This window comes from Linepithema humile, chromosome 2, assembly GCF_040581485.1.
Source record: "Linepithema humile isolate Giens D197 chromosome 2, Lhum_UNIL_v1.0, whole genome shotgun sequence".
Lineage (NCBI taxonomy): Eukaryota > Metazoa > Arthropoda > Insecta > Hymenoptera > Formicidae > Linepithema > Linepithema humile.
The window spans coordinates 35100626-35123760 of record NC_090129.1 but is presented as its reverse complement, the minus strand read 5'-3'; the positions used below and the strand labels follow the sequence as shown (position 1 = coordinate 35123760).

General features: G+C 39.6%; 1 protein-coding gene across 9 annotated transcripts in view; it reads left to right on the top strand.

Annotated features, from left to right (window-relative positions):
- The window catches only part of Syt7 (Synaptotagmin 7), a 141233-nt gene that overhangs the window by 90941 nt on the left and 27157 nt on the right, over positions 1-23135 (top strand). Inside the window, exon 1 of one of the 9 annotated variants that reach the window (XM_012379373.2) lies at positions 820-2949. The exons of 7 other annotated variants lie outside the window; for them this stretch is intronic. The gene's annotated coding sequence lies outside the window, so the exon portion shown is untranslated. Of the gene's footprint in view, positions 1-819; positions 2950-23135 lie in introns of those variants that run through there. One more of the 9 variants, XM_012379375.2, reaches the window with a different exon arrangement.

Here is a 23135-nt window from a genome sequence, read left to right as displayed (position 1 = left end):
GAATAATGGATGACCTTGCGCAGCGGAAAATTCGTGTGTTGGATGCACCGCTGTTCGCGGGATGAACGATGTCGTTTTTCAACGATGAAAATGCCAAGTCAAGTGTATGCTGTCAAGTTATGTCCGGAAGATGGAAGTTCGATCATTTTAATGGCCTGTCATTATAACTTTCGTGATTCGTACATAAACTTGCAGATGCCATTCGACGTTGCATTAATTCGCTAGAAAATCCTCGAAACTTTCGAAAAGCACAAAAATCGCAAAATACACGACACTTCTATATAGGTCGTTAAAGCAAATATTACTCACCAGCATCTTTTTGCTTCAACTTTTGAATCTTTTAAGAATTCAGATAGTAAATAGAACAAAAATTAATTTCAACTTATTTAGTATTTAATCAATTTCTCTTTTTAGTCAATATTGTAGATTCGTCATCAAAATTTAATTTTGAGGAAAATATTTGATATAATAAATTTATATATTTTTGATAAAATTTTATGAGGTATTGCAAAGGGGAAAAAAAAATATATATGTAAATTATAGTATACATTCGAATCTACAACACTAGTTGAAATGCCATGTTACTAGAAATGGCAATGTGAATTACAGCGATGAGCTATTTGGCGTGTGAAGAGCGGAACAATAGCCCGTATTCTCATCGCACATTTGAAACCGAATGTAGCTGTTTGCCTGTCCATTTTATCCGTTTGATGGAAAGGGAGCTTTCAATGAACGAGCATATGAAATGGCAGTCAGCAGATAACGATATTTAGAATCAGGAATGTTTCAGTCGTTAAATATGTTATATTCCGACGTTTAAATCGACACATTCCTGTCAGCAGAGGAAATCTGCATGCGAATTTTATATTCAACCTTTTTGTGCATAGGGAATGATCATAATATAACGAAAATTATCCTGACGTGAAGCGCATACAGTGATGATGATGCTATGTGTGAACTATGCATTTTTAGCATTTATTACTCTCATCCTCGTTCATTTTTTAAACATGCGTATGGTACGAAGAGCAAATACCATTTTTCGTCAAGCGTGAAATATTTGCGAACTTTCTCAAAGTTTAATAATGCGCGACCGATCTTTATTTCCTTTTTCTCTTAAAGTTTTCGACGAGTTTCACAATCGCGATACTCATAAGAGAAATAATGCGCCGCTGGCGTTTTCTGATATTTTGCTGCTTTGAGAATTTCGATATGACAAATGAGGACAGCTTTCAAGTAATCCCTTGTCTCATTGATCCGTCGCGAAGAAACTGCGGTGATCCGACAACGGATGGAAGAATAACGATGACAAGTTACGTTACGTTGCGTATCACGAAAATCTTCTTTTGTGATCCGCATATTATTTTTTGAAATTTATTTGTTTTCCGTGCAGTATATCGCATTTTACTTGAAACACTTGTTTTTTTTTTAACTGCATAGTTCTGTGGCTAGAATGTTTGATTTTTGACCGATATACGCTACAGACTTTAGAAAGAAATATTGCGCTCGCAACATATCGTAAATTGTTTACGTACGTATTTTATGGAAACATGAAGCGCAACAACAATTACAATAATGGAAAAAAATACGGAGAAGGCAAATAAGCGCTTCCGTATCATTGTTTGTGCTAGTTGTTTGCATATATGCCATAACTATGAATTGAGAGAGTCGTGAAACATGTTGTTTCGAGGAAATGCATGGCCTATTTTGGAAATTTCATTGTGTTTGTTTACAGAATACTCGAAATATCGATATAAAACTATTTTCGATATAACTTGTATTACTTTTCCGTCGTGTTTCCGCCCTTGCCTTTCGTTGCGCCGTCTTTGTTATAATTGCAAGCGAGCTTGTGCAGAGTGTTTTATTTAAATTCCTGTGCGCGTTATGTATAGCGTATATGTGAGCTCGGAGACTACAATATATCGAAGTTGGCGAAGTTAACGGCGCAAGTATGAGAATGAGTCCTCGTGATGTCAATTAGATTTTCGGTGAAATGTTTCGCGCCATGTCTTCACGGGATACATCACGTCTTTTATAACATTTTCATAATAATATATATTGCTTCCACAAGAGTGAACGGACTTGACATGGAATGTGATGTAATTTGAAATACTTCGAATGCACTTATAACAAACGCACTTATAACAAGGCAGCTGACACAGAATGAGCACGCGTGGGTTGGATAAATTAATTTTATTTATTTTTATTTATTTTTAGATGAAGACAATTTTAAACAACTTCTAATATTCTATTTGTCGAGCACTATTTAAAATTTTTTTAAGTTAAAAAATTTAGATTTCTGACTTATCACAATTTTACAAATCAATTTACAAGCTACATTTTTTTAAGCAAAATACGTAACCTTTTATAATGTTGCCGGTGTTAGAAAGTTTTCAAAATAGTTTTTTACTTGAAACCACGCAAAACTTTTCTCTAAAACGAAAGTTTTGGAATTCGTAAAATCACTTTCCTAGTCACTTAAATATTGATGTGTTTTCCCCCGAAACTTTCGGATGATACGTTTCATTGTTTCGCAATTGTTAACGAGCTTTCCTCGCGGTCGGGATTTCTTTCGCGAGCGGCGAGGTGGCGCCAACGTATCGAAAGCTCTAGCTCGAGAATCGACGCGTATGCAACCGGGAGACCCTCACGAGGGAAAGCCTCAGTCAGTGATGCGACTCCGTTACGGTCAGACTGAAGCGACCTCGCCCGCGCGTCGCGTCGAACGCTTGCCAAGCGCAACAGGACGCGCGCTTGGCTGACTCAAGCCGGACACGTTCTACTGTGATATGCGTGGCATCGCCGTCGCATCCCTTGCCCTAGCCGTTCGCAATCGAGGAACAATCGCGCGAAAGTACGATCGGGTGACCGAGCGATCGTCAGCTCGGCGTAATCAGTGTTGCGATGCAACGTTGTAACACCATGCTCGTGAGGAACGCAATCGGTGGAAAGGTATACCAGGGTCTCTCGTGGACCCACCCCGCTTTCGGTGGGAATTTAATTCGTTTCACAACACCGTTCTCGACGATTAATTATAGAGGCCGTCTTCGGCAGTCGGCGTATATATTCGACGCGCAGGGCGATCGACCGATACCGCTAATTGATATTCTTGCACTCAAGCTAAATACAATGTATCTCTCTGGTATAATAAATAATAGCGTACAGAGTACGTATTCATTAGTACACTGTTTAAGGGAAGCGTACGGCGTTTCTCCTGGCGGTATTAATTAAAATACTATATTAAAGTACTGTCGAAATCCCGATGGTGGTTTTTTTTTCCTGAGATAAAATCGCGGAGTTTTTCGAAATGTTCTTGACAGAAACATTAATCGTAGCGCGATGTGAAAGTAGAAAATAGGGGGTTTGCTCGTGTCGTGCCTCGTGTCCGATCTGACACGGACATCTTTATGGTCGGCGAGTCACAAGGTGGGCGGAGTGTAGATGCAAATTCGGAGTGGCAGGTATGATCGGCGATATGCACGGTGAGAGGGAAAAAGAGAGAGAATCGGCAGAATCTTGTTGCTACAAGTGACATGTTACTTTTTCTCAAGTCAACGTCGTGTACTTTCCGCCCGTGGCCACAAAGGTCACGCACGAGGTACGTGGAAGTAGAGGCGTGACGCGATTTTAGTTTTCTGTCTCTCCCTATCTCTCTCTCTCTCTCTCTCTCTCTCTCTCTCTCTCTCTCTCTCTCTTTCTCGCGTGGTCAGATAGACTGCCGATAGTAACAGGTGGGTCAGGGGTGTTCCGTCGGTGAGAATCGTACTACGCCGACGCTGGGCACGCGAGCCCGTGCCGTCGCGCAAAGGATTTTCCAGCCACCTATACCTACCTACCTGCGTCTCGTAAATGGCGGCCGACGATAAATGCGCTCTTGCGAGCCATGCTAACTCTCTCGAGTTCCTAGGGCCCTCGGCAATCGCGCGCACCCGCGAGTTAACGCGCCTTCATTCGACTAATGAAAGTCACGATATGTCTGGCTTCGTGCCTCGTCGCCGGCGAGATTAATTAGAGCGGTTGATAAGTAAGCAGCAAATTGAGTGGCGAAATAGCACGCATATATTTGAGTTAATTATTATGTTAACCGTAGGATGTCGGGCGTGAAGAGGATTAATGAATTTGTCAGGGGTCAATGTTTTATAATGAATTTGATACAGTGTACGCGTATGAATGATAAACCGAGGTTGCTGAACTCAAACAATATTTGTATTTTCACTTATGATGAATATCAACTTTTTCTGGACTCGCGTGTTTCCATTCCTCTGTTACATACATATTGTATAGATTTATTTTTATTATTTTAAAAAGTATAGATAAAAATAAAAATCTAAAAATAAAAAATTAAAGCCTGAAATATTTTTGTGAGATTAAAAAAAATATATTACAAGATATCTATCTAAAATATTAATATCTGTAACTGCAGCATTTGTTTGCTAAAAGTTGGTTTTGCAAAAAACAATCTTTATTCCAAAGCAGATCGACACTAAATTAATCCTTAAATGCGCAAGTTTTTTCCACTTTCTATGTGATTTAAAAGTTCTTCAGCTTGAAGTAAGTTTTGCAACACGATGGAAGATAATGAAAAAGAAATCTCTTGTCGACTGAAATACGAATATCTTCGCAGAAATATAATTAAAATGAAGGAATTGCGATGATATAATAATTTAAAAAATTACAAGTACGTTCTACGTAACAAGACTATCGCATCAATTTCTATTAATAATGTATCGGAATAAAATAAGTTTTATTAAATATTAATATTTAAATAGCAATTTGGCTGTAAAACTAATAAATGTACAAATTACCGTGTTGCGTAAATATAATAAGTACATATTTATAAATGTATCGGTATGTATTTATAAATAACAAGTTGGCCGCATACACAAACTCGGTATGACAATTTTATACATTATTAAGGCTGCTTGCATGTAACATTTCCGTAACGAAATAATTAAAGTTTCGAGTAATGAGTCACCTCGTGCGACTAATGATGCCGTCATGAAAAGAAATAACTTTTCACGTCCCTTTTACATGGTCGCGTTGCATAATTAATCAGTTGTGGATCCATTGCAAATCGGTTGTTCAATTGGTGTGAACTTTGCGATCGAAAGCCTGAGTAAGCCGATATCGTTGAGGACAGCGTTAGAGTTTGACGCCTACACTGTGGATTGAGATAATTAACCCAGTTGGATATCGAGAGAAACCGTCAACGGATAAACGTACAGATTACGCGCTTAATTTTACTCGGGGTTCATAAACATCATTAAGAGTCAAGTAAATATGAGATTGCTCGGTAAAAATAATGGGTTTTTTTTTTTTTTTTGTCAAATAGAATTGATTATGAAACGCTTTTTTATTACCATTGCAAACATTTTCAAAGTCAGCGATTGCATCCTTAATTAAAATATGTTAACAATGTTTTGTGATCGGTCCACTAACGACGGCAATATTGTAAATAATCAAGCTTAAGAGAAGCTTTGTTCTTTACAGCAACTTGCTTTACTGCAACTCGAAAATTTGTCGTCTTTACATATTAATAGAGGAAGCGGGAAGATTCTCGTGCATTATTTATGTTCGGGAAGTACTACAACAAAAGGATTAAGTCGAGTGTTGCTCGCGAGAAAACCGGCGATGTTTATTTGGCGTACTGTATAATAGAACATATCCGCGTTTTATCTTACGAAGCTGTAAGTCTTGTTTTGCCGGAGCAGCGAGGTTCCGAGTGCTTCGTTTGAAATTCCATTTTCTCCATTCGAATGAAGCTACGAAGCGCAACGCCGCGCGCACGAGAGTTTGCACTCCGTCCGTTGTTTCCTTTGGTGGAACTTTTAAAGCATTAAACTTTTCCCAATGGCCGTCTAATGATATTGGTAACGACAATATCTGTCGCTAACATTGCACGGTTTTGCACGGGGGCAAAATATTCCCTCTGGCAACAATGTTGAATTTTTTAGCAACTAATTATTGCTTCGAAAAACATCTGCCTGGTAACGCGCTTTCCACGCTTTTTCCGTAGAAAATTTTGTTACGAGGTAACAGCTTCGTGCCAGTTCGCGACACATGACGTGTCTTTTTTTAAAATCTCTCTTAATCTCTCGAAACAATATTACAAAATTTGTAAAAGACTACGCAAATACCTATGTTTTAAGTCGTAGAAATCGCAGGTTTAATTAATGAATTAATTTTGCGACGAGTTTCGAGAGTATTCGCCAATAGTTGAGCGACTTTCTCTGATCGCGCGGGCAATTTTCTTTCTTTTTGCACGTGAAATTCATGGCTGAGAGCGAGAGATGAATATATACATAAGAGTGCGCGAGATATAAATTGAGATAATGTAAATTTGTTGTCCGACTGAAACAGACTTTGCACACTCAAACGACTTCCGAGCGCTTTTCGTTTGACGAATTCAGAGAGAGATTAAGGCTTTAATTAATCAGAAGTATAACTCAGCATTATTTCATCCTCGACGGAGATGCATCGGGTACTTACAACTGCTTAGACTCCTCGCGAGCGGCACTCGATAGGAAAGCGCGCTAGTCGCGATTCCGTGATGCGGATTTGCATAAGTGTTTAAAAGCTTCTCCAGATGCTCCGGCTCTCTCGTCTATCTCTTGATCATCTTTTCTCTTATACCGCACATACAAGGTGTCTAGTTTGCAATCAAACATACGAAATGCAAAAGCTCACGAGATGAAGGTAGAATGTAAATAAAAATTGCTGTAATTTTTTACTTTGAACACAAATTTCGTGCAATTAGCATTTAATGCTCAGCGTGTGAGCTACGCTTAAACAGTAGTCGCCCTGTGATTCCGGTCGTATCTTTTGTAACGCGATCGCACAAAATGCAATCAACTGAACTGCGTACAGATGATTACGAGACTCATAGACACATGATCGCGTAACTGCGATTCACAAATCGATTTATTTTAGTTGCACAAAAAACTTTGTTGCCACTTTTTTTCTCGAACAAATTTTACAGTTTACTAAATTTTTAATTTGCAATTTAGTAAGCACAAAAAGTGAAAAGAAGAATTGCATGCGTTCAACTTTTAACAAGCTTTCTCGCTATAGTGCTTTCGATGTCGCGAATTTTTATTTCTGAAGACACGTCGTACGTCTTCGAATATTAGGATGTACGAAACGTATGCGCGGACATAATGACTCGAAGTTGAAACGAACATCTCTCTTTCGCGCGATCTATATAAAAATGCGCAACCGCGAGGCTTCGCTCGCGTTGGAAAATCATTACTGCGATTTCAGCAGGTACGAAGACAGGCAAATGTATCAGCGCGCGTTGGCGACTCCGTACGGCGAATGTGATACTTTGCCAGAAGCAAATCGAACCGCGTGTCCGCCATTGCGCCATGTTTACGCAACTTGACATTTTCCACTTGTGCTCGAAGCTCGGTTTTATTATTTTTTCATCGTTTTTTATCGAGAACTTGTTTGTCGCGTGGGTGAGCTTAAAGTCGCTATAGCCTGACGCCTGGCGAAACTTTTAGCGGTTGTGCGCCTTAAATTGGATTTTATGCACAATAAAGTACCAAAGTCGAAGTACAAAGTTATGTACAATCGTGTGAAGCGCAGCGTATGAAACTGTCGATACGTTTACTTGTCGTCAATAACGTTTTGCATTGTCGGACGAAGAATTGAAAGATCTGTGTAACACAGCGTAGGAGTTATCTGCGCGAAAATAATCGCGGTATTGTACAAGTGCATTCGTGTGACCTTTCGTACAATACGCACAATGCTTCCGATGTATGACGCTCTCGCTCAAGTGCAGAGTCAAATTAATACAATTAGCAGTCAATTACAAAGTTAATAGAAACGTAATTCGTGTTGTTGTAATTATCGGCGGTGACGATCGTTCCGGTTGCATCTCTATCGTGCGACACAGCCGAATTGATCGCCCGTTGATGTTTCCGCGTCAAGTTGCAAATAAAAAACAAGCATTTAATCCACTGTGTGGATCGCAAGCCTCGCGTCATCGTAATGATCATCGCTCGTTGCGAAATAATTTCGTTGTCATCTTCGCGCGGGAAGCGCGCGAACTCGCGGAACGGCTTCTGATAAACGCGCAGTTACCGCGCGAGGGACGATGCAAATATTCGCGCGAGAAGCACCATCGTCGACAAGTACCATGTGTATATATGCAGTGGAGAATCTTTCGCTGCGGAAGAGCCGTCTTCCGTAGGGCGGAAAAGTGTTCACTCGCGTAGAGAAGTCTGCGACGTCGCCATCCGGAGCGAGCTAGAAAAGTTCCTTTGCTCCGCTAAATGCATTTTAACAGAAACATGAGAGCCATTCAGTCGACGGACGTACGCGACTCGTCCTTTATAATATCGCTTTGTGCTTTATGCTCGGCTGGGTCTTCCGATAAAGCTCGGTCGCGCGCGCACGGGTACATCGCGACTGTTGCTCGGACAGGAGCAACTCAAATGCACACGGCTGCCCCGCGGAAACTTTGCTTCGTGACAACCATTAATTTCGCGTTCCCGTGAAACGCGCCGTGATTTCGCTTTAAGTGCATCCTTCCACTTTGGAATCGAGCCTCGCCGACGACACTCGTCTATATCCCACGTCACTATAAAAGTTCGCGTTTCCGTCGTGCGGTCGATACGCGCGCCAGCAGCTTCCGATTACGTCGTTGCCGCTGTATTCATCGGTTGAACCGGACGGATATTCACCCGGGAATCGCTCTCGCAACGACGAACGTTCGAGAGATGTGATTAAACGATCGAATTCGTCGTGTAAATTCCGCCTTGCGTTGCGAGAGCGGAAAGAAAAACACGCCGCGTGTAACGAACATGAGCGCGGCGAGAGTACAATAGCGTGCGTTTTCTCCCTGCGGATAAACGAGACCGGTCGCGTGGGTGAGGTTGATGACGTAGCGCATTGTAATACTTGCCGTTACCTGGTTCTTAGTCGATGCGTTTCCGTACTTTCCATTGATCTTCCCCTGTCCAGAGACTCACCGTTGTGCATTTTATATAATTTTCTCGTGCCGCTCAAGCCTGATTACGCGATCAGTCCGCCTTGCGTGCCGTCTTCCTTTATGAGAGCGCTCAAGCTATAATGTCATCGCAGCGTCGTGCTTTATATACGGTTCCCATCCGATCCAATACAGTGTGCACTCTCTCTTTCTTTCGCTTTTTCTCTCTCTCGTGCACACGCGTTTAATCTTCGCGACTTTTCCCGATTTCCGCGCGCATTTTTAAAGACTTTAATTTCGCGGGCTCTTTTATCTCTCCGGAGACGTAATCAAGCGCTCTGCTTAGAGCCGCGTTTAGGACGCAGAGAGTTCTTCGTTTGTAAATACGCGATTATGCATGCGCGTATATGCATGCGTGCGCTTTCCTTCAAGCATCATTAAAGATAGCCGGGCGAAGAGAGCCGAGCAAAAGAGCGTCACGTAGACACGCGGACGCGTAAAGGTTACCTCATTGATTTTTTGTTCTGCCGACTATGCTTTCTAAATGTATATATGCGCCAAATTGCGTCACTGTGCGGTTATTTTAATAATAATTATGACATCGAGAGGAAGTAAAACTGTAAGCGGTTGATAGGTTATTGATTAAAACCGGAAAATTACTTTTTACAAGCTCTCTATTTAATAACTTTCTAATATATCCGCACAAAAGGCACGTATGTAACGCGCGATAACTATTAAATAGCATGAGCCGGGAAAACTCGTAAATAGCGTATGGCCATTGACGAAGCGATATACGAGTGGTACTTATAACCATGCTGGAAGGAAAAATTGCGCTAACAAGAATTTCGCTTTTAATTTGTTCACGTAAAGCGATATTACAATATTAACGATACACAAGTGGCGTATCGTTGAAAAATTTATTTAATCGAAACTTGATTTGGATGCTATTAATAGCACTTAACGCCATTTCGGTTGCCTTTAATTAGTACGTGCTTTATCTGTGAGCGCTGATCCCACGCATATATCAGTCTCGATATAAATCCGCGTTCAACGAGTTCTCGGATTCCCGAATTCATCGTCACGACTTCTCCAGTGCACTTCTCCGCTGCATTTTATATGCAAATAATCTTTATACGCATTAATCTTGAAATGCGATGAACATTTGCGAAATATAAAATAAAAAAGAGAAACAATTTAAAAGAAGTTTAAAATTAATTAAAAAATTATATTTCAAATTTACATTTGAAGAAAGAAGAAGAAATGTTCGATCACATGCAAATCAATATCGTGCAATACTCATTAAAAGTAAATATTGCAGAGTGTCAATCTTATTTCATATATCTTTTGATAGAATCACACGTAAACATGATTGTAGCGTTTAATTTATATTCCTACTTTGTACGACACTCGAATATTGTTAGCTGATACGTCGCGTTGGACGAACATATGCGGATCGTTAAATGAAGTCTTTTTGAGCGATGTGGAATTTTCGAAATGCTTTGATCGATAGAGTTGAAAAGGAAAGAACATTCTTACCAAGAGCGAGCGAATTGCTATCTCACTTTCAGACCAGACTTACGTCGCTTAAAGTCGTCTCTTACAATCAGTCAAAGCGATTTGATCATGTTCGCGATAGAAGAAATATATAGAAATACGCTGACGTTCACCGTTTTGCGGTAATATTTTTTTTATTGGCTTGCGCGAACGTAACTCATACATATGCGTATGTACGTGTATGAACTGGCGCAATAATTGGTATATAATCCATTTTTACCAGTAGGGTTTTCGATTTACATTTATACGTTTTCCGCTTTTCATCATCCCCTTTTTCCATTATCGCATTTTAGACATTAATTTTACAGAAAAACAAAATTTGGGTTTTTTTATTTTACGGACTGAATTAGTTTTCTCTGAATTTTGAAATATTTTCAAAATTTTTTTATCCGAAACTAGAAGTTTATTATCTTAACGAGTGGTCGTTCAAAATGCTTTTCAAGTCTTTTGAATTTTCCTTGATGAATGGCTACCGAATCTCATCGAGTGAGAACTTTGTAGAATTTTTTACATGCAGGATTACGATAAGAACAGATGTAGTAAGCATCTTTAAAATTTTTTATCTGAAACTAGAATTTACCATCTTAATAGATTATCATTCAAAATTCGTTTGAAGTTTACTTGATAAATGGCCGCCAAGCGAGTGAGAACTTTGTAGAATTTGTAAATGCAGAGTTACGATCAGAACAGATGTAGCAAGCATACGACAATATATATATATATATATATCTCTTCTAAATCTTACTAAAGGGTTTGTGTCACTCTCGCTGTCTCACCTGGTAATCTCGCACTTTTTTCATATTTTTATCCATCTTTTTCTCTCATTCTCTATTTGACTACCCAATTTGCTTTATTTGAATATTCAAATTAACTGTCAGTCGTTGTTGTGCCTTTTTGCAGCTGTCACAACGCTAAAACCTATGGGCGAAGTTGTATGTCGAATCGTAATCCCAAATATTTTGACAAATCCTACTGTGACGTCATATGAGCTATGGTCATTTCCGCGCTCGATCATAATGGAAACAGTTTAATTTTCCGAATTTATACACTGACAATTAGGGTCGTCAAACGTTGCTACCAAAATTTTTTACATTATGTGAAACGCAGTTTTCAAGAGAATATTTACATTTTTAGCATCTATTTTTATGTTACATTTTAAAATGTCTTTCAAACATCTCGATTTTATTGAATTTACCGACATTTATTTCGTACAAGCGATTTTGTTAATCATTCGATCGTTTATTTTTTCCTTTTTATTATTCAGCCATTAAAAAGAGATATGTGCAAAGTGGCAAAGCTGTAATACGAACGGCTATTACAGCCATTAATTAACTGCGACTATTTGCGACGTAAATTTAGGGAACAAATTGGACAACGTTATATTGTGTCTCTTGAAATCCGTTTAGTAGCTGCTTTAATGCGATCGAGTGTAAAGCGGAGTCTCAACGCTCGACGAGTCGCGATAAATTTTATAACTGGCGAGTATCCACAAGAGGTTCATCGACCACTGCGTCACCGCGCTACGTCCTCGTGAGAATTCCCCGTAAATCTGGCTTAATAATGACGGCTGATATAAATTAAATTATAATAACGTGGTCTGGGGAGCGAAAAATGCGCGGCTTGACGAACGACGGATCGTCCTGTTTTCTTTTCATTATTCTGTGCGCTCGAGCTTGTGCTGATATTCTAAGATGCTTGAAAGAAGACGCCGGTCTTCAGAAAAATCCGATTTTTCGAGATTACCTTCAAGACAAAGTTACAGGGATACTTTATGCTGAAAATTGAAAACTTGCGATGAATGATGCCTGCCTCGAACGTTTCTTTTGCGAAGGAAAAATCGATTTCGATTCTACTTAAGAATTCATAAATAAGAAGCCACTCGTCAGATTCAGGAAGAGATCAGCGCGTTTCATCAGTGCGCTCGCATTGGCAAGGAGACGTAATAAAATCGAGATTTATCACCTAGCTGAATGGATATTTGAGTTTTTATACGTCAATATATTAAGATCTAATTCTTCTCGCAATGAGTCCGGCCTCGCCTGGAGTGTTTGCACGTAAGTAAATGACGACCGCGCGCAAGTGCACTCGAATGGATGGGAAAATGATCGAAGCTCGCCAGCTGAAGAGAATATTATTGCTTACTAATCGATTGTACTTCCAATCACTCTCTTTTACTCGCTTCTTCACGATTTTGCTGTCCCGCGTATTGCGTGCGCGTGTACGCGCGCGCGCACGTGCGTGCACGCGTCGTGAGTATATCATTCCATATTAAAGTATTTTTGGAAGAGAATTAAGCAAAGCAGCAAACTCATGTGTCATTTTCACGTAACGCGATATCGTATTTTCGCGGAGCAGCAATTACGTCATATCACTCGCAATAATTAGAGAGACCATTTCACAGTGTTGCTTAATTTAATTAAACTACATTGTGATTATCGAATGAGTGTCTGAAAACGAGAAAACGCGGTAGGCGCCGATCTGCTTGTTGAATTTGTTTGCCAAGTGATGCGGGATGATTGCTGTGACATGCTGCTCTTCGCAGAATAGCGTTTCAAAGGGAAACCTCAATAACGTTACGTCACACTAAATATTTGTAAAATAATAATTTATTGTTGCTACATATTGCGATAAAAATTGAAAAATGTATAAACGTAAATTTATGCACGAGAGATGATTAAGTTTATTCGCTTGCACGTGCTGAGCGCGACATAAATTTTGTGATGCTAAACGAACAAAAGTTATTTAAGTCAAATATGATGGAAATGTTTATTTATTATTTTTCACTGATTTTTCGCTTACTTCCATTGATCGATTGTTGCTATTGCATAACAAAATTTAACTATAAGTTACTCGCTGTCGAACGTGTCAGATTTATCGCCGGTGTCGGCGGGATGGGAATTCAATCGCGACCGTTTTAAGTAATCTAATCACGGGAAGAGTTATCGCGTAACAGTCGCGGCGGGACTGCAAACCAAGGGTGGTACATTATCTAATTCGCGCGCACCCATGCGGCGTGCTAATTTCCTATTGCCTTCGAAGCGCCGAATGGTCGATATCGAGGTACACCTGTTCAATATCAATGACCGTCGAAATAATGCTAAAAATGATGACCCACTTGCACCGAGCGAGTCCACGTGGTGGACAATTGCGAAAATGTTCGTTTGAAGGACGCGAATCTCTTCAAGGCGTATGGAAACGGTTCTTCGCTTAATTTATCGGATGGATTTAATTGTAAAATCGCATGACCAACGTTCTAAATAGTTTTCAAAAATTTATGTATTATCCCTCCCCAAAAAAGGACTTGAAAACAGTCTGATAAAACTTTTGCGTTACTCGCATATACGAGTGGATGTTACTTATCGAGGCGTTTACTGGTGCTACGGGATTAGCGCTGGGATCAAGGAGATTTAAGTGGAACTGATGTTCCGTTTCTGTTCACATGGACCCGTATTTTCACGAAAATACTCTGTTGAATTTAAGCTTTGTAGCAATTCCGTTTGTATTAAGCAAAAATGTCTATCGTGAAAGCAGTATTATTCCCCAATTGTGTTTTCCATGACGATGCTTCTTCTCCAGAATTGGGTTTATACCTTTATAGCAGTATACCTTGGGATTATACCTTTATACCTTTATAGCACTCCTTATATTTAGTATCTCCGTTCTTCTGAAAATATGTCGACGAGATGAAATAATGGAATTTTTGTCGTAAATATTTTTTAATTAAAGTGTGAAAAATTGATTACAAGAGTAGTGTGTGTTATACTTTGAAATTTGAAGTTACAAAGTATTTATCAAACTTTTCTGTGTCTTGAACTTTTAAATTTAGTGAAACTAGAAGCGTGTTATGCAACGTTTTTTTACAGTGCTACGCAGTTGCAAATAAATTCATGAGACTAAAAATAATCAAACGCCAACATTACGTTTGTCACACATTCTCCAATAATATACAACACAATTTTTTCTGTATTTTTTTGCACCTTAACGCAGCGCATACAGACTATCTCATTACTAAATAAAATTTTAATTCTGCAAACAACGCATTTTATGAGAAAGTTTTAAAGTCTAGTTTCTCGCACGACATTTTGATGAGACGCCATTATTTATTGTAACGTTTTTGTTTTTAACATTATGTTACGACGATTAAGCGAATAAAATCTCTGAGTTTCCATGAAATTAAGAGAAAAACAGAATTGTAAAATTAATTGTTACATTATACTGTTGATGCTTAATACGTGAAAGTTCTTTGATTCGCCATATTTAATCATTTCTGTGATTATATCTAACGATAGCCGTTAAATAATTAACATTTGCGAAGGCAAATTAAATTATTTCTCTTTCGCCTTTGAGCTCTTGAAATATTTTTATAAACACTATTTATTGGAAATCCTTTCCGAACGACGGTTCGATTAAATATTTTAATATATTAAAAGAAAACATCGTAAATATCGATAATGTCGTTTTATTGTCGTTTCAGTTTATTCTCATCTCGGCTAATTGTGCAATATAATAAATATCGGCTTATTATAAATACTAGTACGTCCCTTAGTTCCACCGCGCTAAGTCGCCATTTGCTAAAGCTGGCAAAGTTTTAGCGGGTGTTAGTAAGTTAACTAAGCTTCTCTAAGTGCGTCACGCTTGACGGATTAAAGTGGCTAAAAATGACGAGTCGATAAATCCCGGTCGAGCTCTCGATGCCATGATACGCGACATCGATTCGCCTCCGTTGTAGCGCATTAATTTTCACTGTTTCGATAAATAGACAGAATCAACAGGATGAGACACGGCAAACATCGGAGAAATATGTCATTATGACAGAGAGGGATCGATCGTTTCGGCCATCTGCGCAAATTTCTACCAAGTTCACCCAGTTACTCGATCGAGGCGAAGATGTTTGTGGAAGCTCGCGAACGCGATGGCCGCGAGAGTCGATATGGCTGGAAGTTTCTTTTGTTCTAAAAGTTATACTCGCGTATATCAATACGAAAATACCTCCGTGCCGCTACAATGTTTCGCTATACGATGGGTGTTGTGTCGGTCGATTATTATTGAACATAAAGCTCCGCGCTTCGACAAATAAAAGATGTTTCACCGATATTACATATTTTCTTTCAACCATAAATTTTTTAATAAATTTTGCGATCTTATTGCCGGTGAAAATTTAATGACGGAATTTTTTTTCTGCGTGATAGTTTTAATTCCGAACGTCAAGCTCGGTAATTGTACGTGAAATTCAATTGTTGTTAAACTTTATTGAGGAATCCTTAATGCAGTGCAATTTGGTTGTAACAATAGCTGATGAGAGATTTGAAAATTAACTAGACATTAATAAAATTGTAATTTTTCGAATTTTACGTTTATTTTATAAATTCAGGTAACTCAAGGCTCGATATAACGCGGGAAATAACGGTACGACAACGAGATTCAATATGCATTTGCGAAAAACCTCGAAAGGCTGCGGTTTAATTGAAAAAAATTTTATTTTTATTAGTGCTCCCGAATATTCATTGTTTCCTTTGGCGCTGGTGAATTCGGCACGGTGTAATTTACGCCGTTTCTTTTGTCTCGAGTTTCACACGAAGAACGCGCTACCAGAGTGAGGCTTTGTTCCGAAGAGAGAAATAGCGGTGGTGAAACTTTCCTCTTTTCCAAATGACTGAGTTGTTTCGTAGTGTAGGAGCCAACGTTGCAAACGGTGCAAATTAGGAGACGTAAAAAATTGCAAGGTGGAATTCCACGTAACAGGGGGAGCGCAGCAACGTTAATGGAATGCTCTGACTTAGAGAATACTAAATGTATGAAGCGGCATATATATATATATCTACAATCCAGGCAACTGATTACACTAAGCATTTTACAAATAATTTAATATACAGGGAAAATGTAATAATAACATCTCCTTACCTCATTTGTAACAAGATTAGATTACCGCGGTTAAAATTGTTCAGTGAAATTTATATAGATTTTTCATTAGTATAGTATTTATTTAGTAATTTCATTTGTACAAAAATTCTAGAATATATACAGTGATTTCTAAAACAAAAAGCATAGATATTTACGGAAATTAAACGTTCTAAGAAAATCAGCCTACATATGATTTTATACATACGATTGCGTTTATGCTACAATGTATAAATTACAATCACTCTCTTTACGCTTGATACGTTATTCATTGTATCATCCACCACACATCATGCACCACGTTTGCGACTGTGGAGTTTATTTGGACTACATTTCATGATGTGTTCGTGCGTAAAGAAGTATGAAATAGTGCGAACGCTCAACTGTGTAAGAAACAAAGTCACGTCGCGAGGTTTTGAATTTTATATCGGAGCGATCACGATCGAGCACAGCTGCTTGGAGAACTAGGTTGATGCTTGACAAGTGGGACGTAGCTCTTTAATAAGGACGTGGGGGGAAAAAACTTATATTAACTTCCTCGTTGTACGGTTAGCGTCTATTTTCTACTGGTCGCTAAAATCGATTGTGCATTCAATATCGCAGCGTATCACATTATGGTATAATGTGAAGGTAAACTTCTTGCGAGCTGCAGTTAAATTTGCAGTTAAGAAAGGCGAAAATCATTGCAAATTGCAAAATGTTAAATAGTTGATATATTGTTTTTATTAATTCCTTTTTAAAATATTCTGTTATTTTATAACGAAAGGACGTATAATTGCGTATTTGAGTCTGTGTACACACTGAAAGTACCTACACGTAGTATCTGTTGAATTGTACAATTAAAATGACATAACTAATTATACATATATATATATATATATATATGTGTGTATATTTGAAATATCGCTTTAATTAAACAAGAGCTTCTGAACAATGAATTAAATAATTTCAGGTTTAATTTTAAAATAATGCGCCATGTATTTTATCCTTTTAACATTAATTTTAGCAAACACAGTTTGCAATATACATAATATACATTAAAAAAAATATTTTAAAAAGCATTAAAGCGAAAAGGAAGGACAAGCGTCTTAGTTTCTATTATTGATGTAAATTCGATGAGCAAACTTCGCATTTAATTTGAAGAGAGAGAATAATTGTTTGAGTTTTATAAAAAAGTGAATTTTATGCCGCCATTATTCTGGCTTTAAATATTCACGAGGAAATAAAGGGAAGAGTGCAGTGGAAATGGAATATTCCTTTTATGCGGAATGTTAGAAGTGTCGTAAACAATACTGGCAAACGACGTTCATCATTCAGATCAAGTGTGAACTTGAAAATTTCGTTGTGCATGATGTATTTTCTCTGGAGGAAAAGGGTAGAGGTGTGACACGAAAAAGTATCTTCGTAAAAAGACTAGTTCCAAACTGTAATATAGTGCGTATAAGAACACTTTAAGAAATTAAAAACATCTATATACTCAGATAATTCCTCAAGACCTTTAAGATAATTTTCTTAGTCAATTAAAAATCAAGGCAATAGTTATTTAATATTAAAAATTCGAATTTTGTAAAAGAGAATAGCGTCTATTTTTTTTAAAAGTAAAACAGTAGAAAAGGTGAATAAGAGACCAAAGCAGGTTGACAGGATGCAACATATACGACTTATTTATTAAAAATTATTTCTTAATAAATTTATTTAATGAGTCCACTTTTTACTACTAAAATTTTACCTTGATATTTGATAGGGAGTGTCGTACTATCATTAAATAGATTTTCCGTGACTCTGTATAATCTAAATATAGTAATGTTTCTGAAACGAGCGAGGCGCGCGATACGGCCCAGCGCTCTTCACGCAATTTCCCCCCGCGCGCTTATTGATCTTCAAAAGACTCGTTATCCTTGGAGGTAAGGAATTTACGTTTGACGACAAAAAGATGGAAAATGCGGTAGTAATTGGAACAGGAGAATCGGCGGACCGCTTTACGTGTGTACATAGGAGGAGGGAACCTGTTGCTCGTCTGTCTTCTGGCCGTCTGGCACGCAGGACGAGTGACTTTTTTTTATTATTCTCGCGGTTAGCGTGAGTGGATAAGCACGCTCGTTAAATTTCCGCGGCGTCGCGAGGCACGGCAACCTGACGCCTTCGCCCGCCATAACGACCGGCGTCTAATTGCGCGGGCGTAAGTTCTAACTGACAAAGTCGTAACAATCGCCGCGCAAACTTTACAGTGGTTTTCGCTCTTGTGCCATTTCGTCATCCTACTCGGCGATTCTTTTTGCGTTCCCTTGTGCTCAAAAGACGAGCGAAAGTCTGCCGAAAGCGCGGACTTTCGTTTGTTCCAGTTACATCAGCGTCTACAGTGACAAATACGATGGCTGTTGTGCGCATAAAAGTGAAGCAAGCGCTCTCAGCGGAAAGATAGAGGCGAAGCCATTCGCTTTAAAGTGCGAGTCGAGATGTCCCTCATTCTGCCCGAGGAATCTCTTGCTCTCATTACGGGGCGTCTGCTTCATATTTCAAAGCGCTCGTAAACGTGGCCGCCATCAATAATAAAAAGCTGCGAACGTGTACAAAATTCTAATGTGCAATTTGTTTCTCTTATCGTACGTGGGTTTTCTCAACATTTAATCTTCCGCTCGTGGCGACACTTGGAGCGAGTGCCGCGTGTATGTTTGTTCATATATTTTAAAACATTCGTTCTATTTTATTCGTCCCGCCGGGAGAAAGCGGAATGAAAACCTTCGCTCAACATCGACGGTTACCTCGACGATGTTACCTCAGCTCGCGACAGCGTGCTCCGGAGTGACTAGACACCGTACACGAGACAAACTTACATCGTAATCGATTGAGAAAACGAAAATATTTTTCCTCGAATAACCGAGCGATATTGGAACTTTTCTTTTCGGATCGCTCTACGAAAACAAAACGGGGGGGAGAAAAGAAAGAGAGACGTTACGGAGAAATCGTCGCGAAGTCTCTCAAGACGGCAATAGACGACGAAATGTGATCCTTTCCCAAAAATATCTTGGAGCTCGTGCGGGCGGAAAAATATTCAGCCATTTCAGAGCTGATCGATAATAAACCGTTCGTGCAACCGGTTGGATTCGCTCTCCCTCACGGTACGCAAATGTGTAGCGCGTCCTGAATTGTTATGAGATTTTGAAAGAGGTTGGCGAAGGATCGATCGACATCGGGCGGGATTATGTCGGAAGCTCGTGCTTCCGCTCGCGCGTCGATCGACAAACTTTTGCCGCTCGAAAAGTGCGCATCTCTGCGACGCGTCTTATCTCGCCACGCGGCGACGAGGGTGATCGTGAAGCCGGAAGCGATCGAGCTATCGCCGTAAAGCTACGCGCGTTCTCGCGTTGTCGCGACATGGAAACGCGATCGCGACCGCGATGCCAGTCGACAGCTTTGCCGCACTATATCCTGACCGCAATCACTTTACGAATGAACAAACGGCACAAAGGTAGTTCGCATAGCGTCGCTCTAGAATCCACAAGCCGCGCGAGTGAGTTTCAAGCGCATGCATCGAGCATGGACGCGTCTGTGTGTGTGTGTGTGCGCGCGCGCGCGCGTCTGCGGGTGCGTATTTGTGTGCGGGTGCGCGTGTGTGCGCGGCGTATACACGGAGTGTATACGGTCGCCCGCCTGTCGACACTCCCACCTGTCGCTACGTGTATCAGCGAGAGGTACACGCGAGGAATTACTCTCGATAATCGGGTGACGAGTCCGCCGCCACGTATCTACCTGCCCCGCTGTCAAATCGTTGCCGACTGTCGCGGCGCGGGGTGCCGCGCGTGATAACACGGCGGTCGTCTCGATGAAATTTTTTTCTCCACCAACTTCGCGGACGATGTTGCGCGATTGGCTTCGGCAGTACATACGGTTCACCAGCACCAGACCCGGACGGCGGGCTCTGCTCTCTCTCGCGGTGGTGGTGGCTAGGATCGATCCAACCTCCTATCTTCCGACCAGCCACCGTCCCTTCTCCGCCTGCCGTCACCCACCGCGGTCGCGTCTCTCTCTCTCTCTCTCTCTCTCTCTCTCTCTCTCTCTCTCTCTCTCTCTCTTTCTGTTTCTCTCTGTCCCTCTCTGCTTCTCTCTGTCCCTCTCTGTCCCTCTCTGTCCCTCTCTGTTTCGCTCCGTCTCTTTCTCTCACCCTCCTGCCCAGACTCGATGTGAACAGCCCGACGTGTAGCACGTAGACCATCTCGATCCGGCTGTTCGTTTGGTCGGCCTCTAGACTTTTTCGGATTTCTCTTTTTGTTTTCTCAATCGATGCCACCTCGTGGAACGAATTCGCTTTGCGAATTACGCGCGACGCGTCGCTCGGAAACTTGCCTTCGACATTTATTCGACAGTATTCGTGCCGATGTAGTCACGAGCAAGCAGGAGAGGTATAATATCAATTGTGAATAAATTGACTGCTATTTTTCGTTGAGCTTTGAAGATTTCATCTTTGTGCAATACGATAGGATTCATTCTCGTATTATATTTCATGTCCCCATCCGTTCTATTCTCATATCACAAATATCTTTGTGAACTTTATAGATTCTCCGATTAACTTGATATTGACTTTCGCTCATTGTCAGTCTTGATTTCGGAAACTCCAGAAACTTGATATTTCCTTGAGGATGCTTTTGAGATTCGACGGTTCGGTTCGTTATTTTCGCTTAAAGCTACAGTCAAAATGGTACTCGGGCTTCCGGTTAAGTTTAAATTTATTCATTACTCGCGTCGTGGTATGCTGCGCTTTCAGGTAGTTCCCATTAAAGGTATTCGATACCTGGCGTTTGCCACGAACGTGCCAGTGATATACATATCTAACACATAAAGAATTGCGAGAATGTACGAGATTCTTAGTTGATTTGCTTCGATAATCGATTGCTCACTTAATTAATTAAATATTCAAAAGCGTTCTTCTCAGAATGTTACATTATTTTATATAACTGTAATTAGGAACTTAGTAATTATTTGATAGAGAAATGATAATATGATATTGTTTTATACGTATGTATCTAGGATATATGTGAAGTGCACGGATGGGTATTGTCTATCGATTTTTGCTGCTTTTGCAATGGAAACAGAATGTAATAGTTTCATTATAATTCCCACGGATCGCGGAGAGCTAACTGACACTTTCTAATCTCAGGCCATCTCATTTAACTTTGGCAGATCCAACTCGATGAAACAGTCACTGATCAACGTTTACATAGTAACTCCACTAATAGATTAACGCCGGACACAAGATCATTGCACGTTTGAAACGCGAGGAGTAAGGAGATGAAATAACTTTGAAGCTAATTGCTATTGTCGGCTGCTACTTATCTGTTCTATCTGACGGTCGTAATTTATGCGAGCTGCGGCTTAGTATTATTTAAAGGGAAGCTGATTACGAAAATTATGACAAACATTTTTATTTTGAGAAACGTTTCACGATGCGTATCGAATAATTTCTTATATCTTATGATAATGTTTACATTTAATTAATGTCTCGTTGCGTTTTGTGTCGTGAGCTATTATGCTAATTGCATTTTGATAACGTAACATTGCTTTCCGGTGGGGTCGAATTAACATTTTTATTTCGTTACGCATTCTTAAAATGTTTCCAGGCACGAATCAGCTATTACTCATTTTTACGATTAAAATCTCGATAAGAAGGGGATAATTTTGTCCGCACATAAGTGCACGATAACGAGAAAAAATTATTTCAGAAAGTTTTAATTTTATATTTTTTTTTGGGTGAGTTGTAATTTCAGAAAAAGTCGCCGGAAAAGCCAATTGCATAATTTAAATGACATAACGCGCTTCAATGAAGTTCTTAATTTAGATAATTGGCAAAATTTCGGAAATCTAAGAATATGTCATGAACTCTGTATTTTTTTGTTTCGTCAGAGTTTCGGGGGATGAATTCGGATCTGGCACTGACATCCAGTTATCTATATTAAAATCTTAGTTCTGAAATCGCGGACACGAATTCCGTGGAATTTTTACCCTTAATTTTGAGCTGCCGGAAACGATCGAAGGAAGCCGGCTCTGCATAATTTAGAGAAATTTACATTGTATTCGCACATTCCAGGAGGCGAAAGAAGCGAGCTTAATGCGAGAGAGTTTTGCGCAACGCCTGAATTCATAATTTGCTTCTCGGGAGTTTTTGCCGATCGTGCATCACATGTTAGAATTCCATTTACAAAAATGTAAAGATATACGAAGAGAAAAAATTTAAACCAACGGCAATAAGCTTGGACATCAGCGCCGAAAAGATATGCTTTTTTGCATCGCGGTTGTTTGCAATTAAACATCAATCAATATAGTGCCGATTATTATTCCGCATTTATAACATATGAAAATTTTATTATAGTTAAATAAAGATTGGGAACAGATAGAGATACCGCTAAATATATTTCTAAATATATTTTATTTTTAGCGGAAATCTCAATAATTCATGCGGAAGAATTCTGTCAATGTATCTGTGACAACGTGGTTGTTTAATGTCTCTAATTCGTTTCGTAAAAAGTTCCTTTCTTTTGTCGGATATAACTCGGTAAAGTGCACTCCTATATCTTTTACCCATTTTTCATTGTTGTGTTCGCGCGATGGGCCACGAGAGTTGCGGCGTGGAGTGAAAAAAGTTCGCTTTACTTGGTCATTATATCGAAGAAAGTTGCCATCTACGTTCGTTAGCCGCGCTCGCCGCCATGTACGCTCCGTTAAATTGCTTGTTGAAACTCATTAAAACAGTTTCACATGT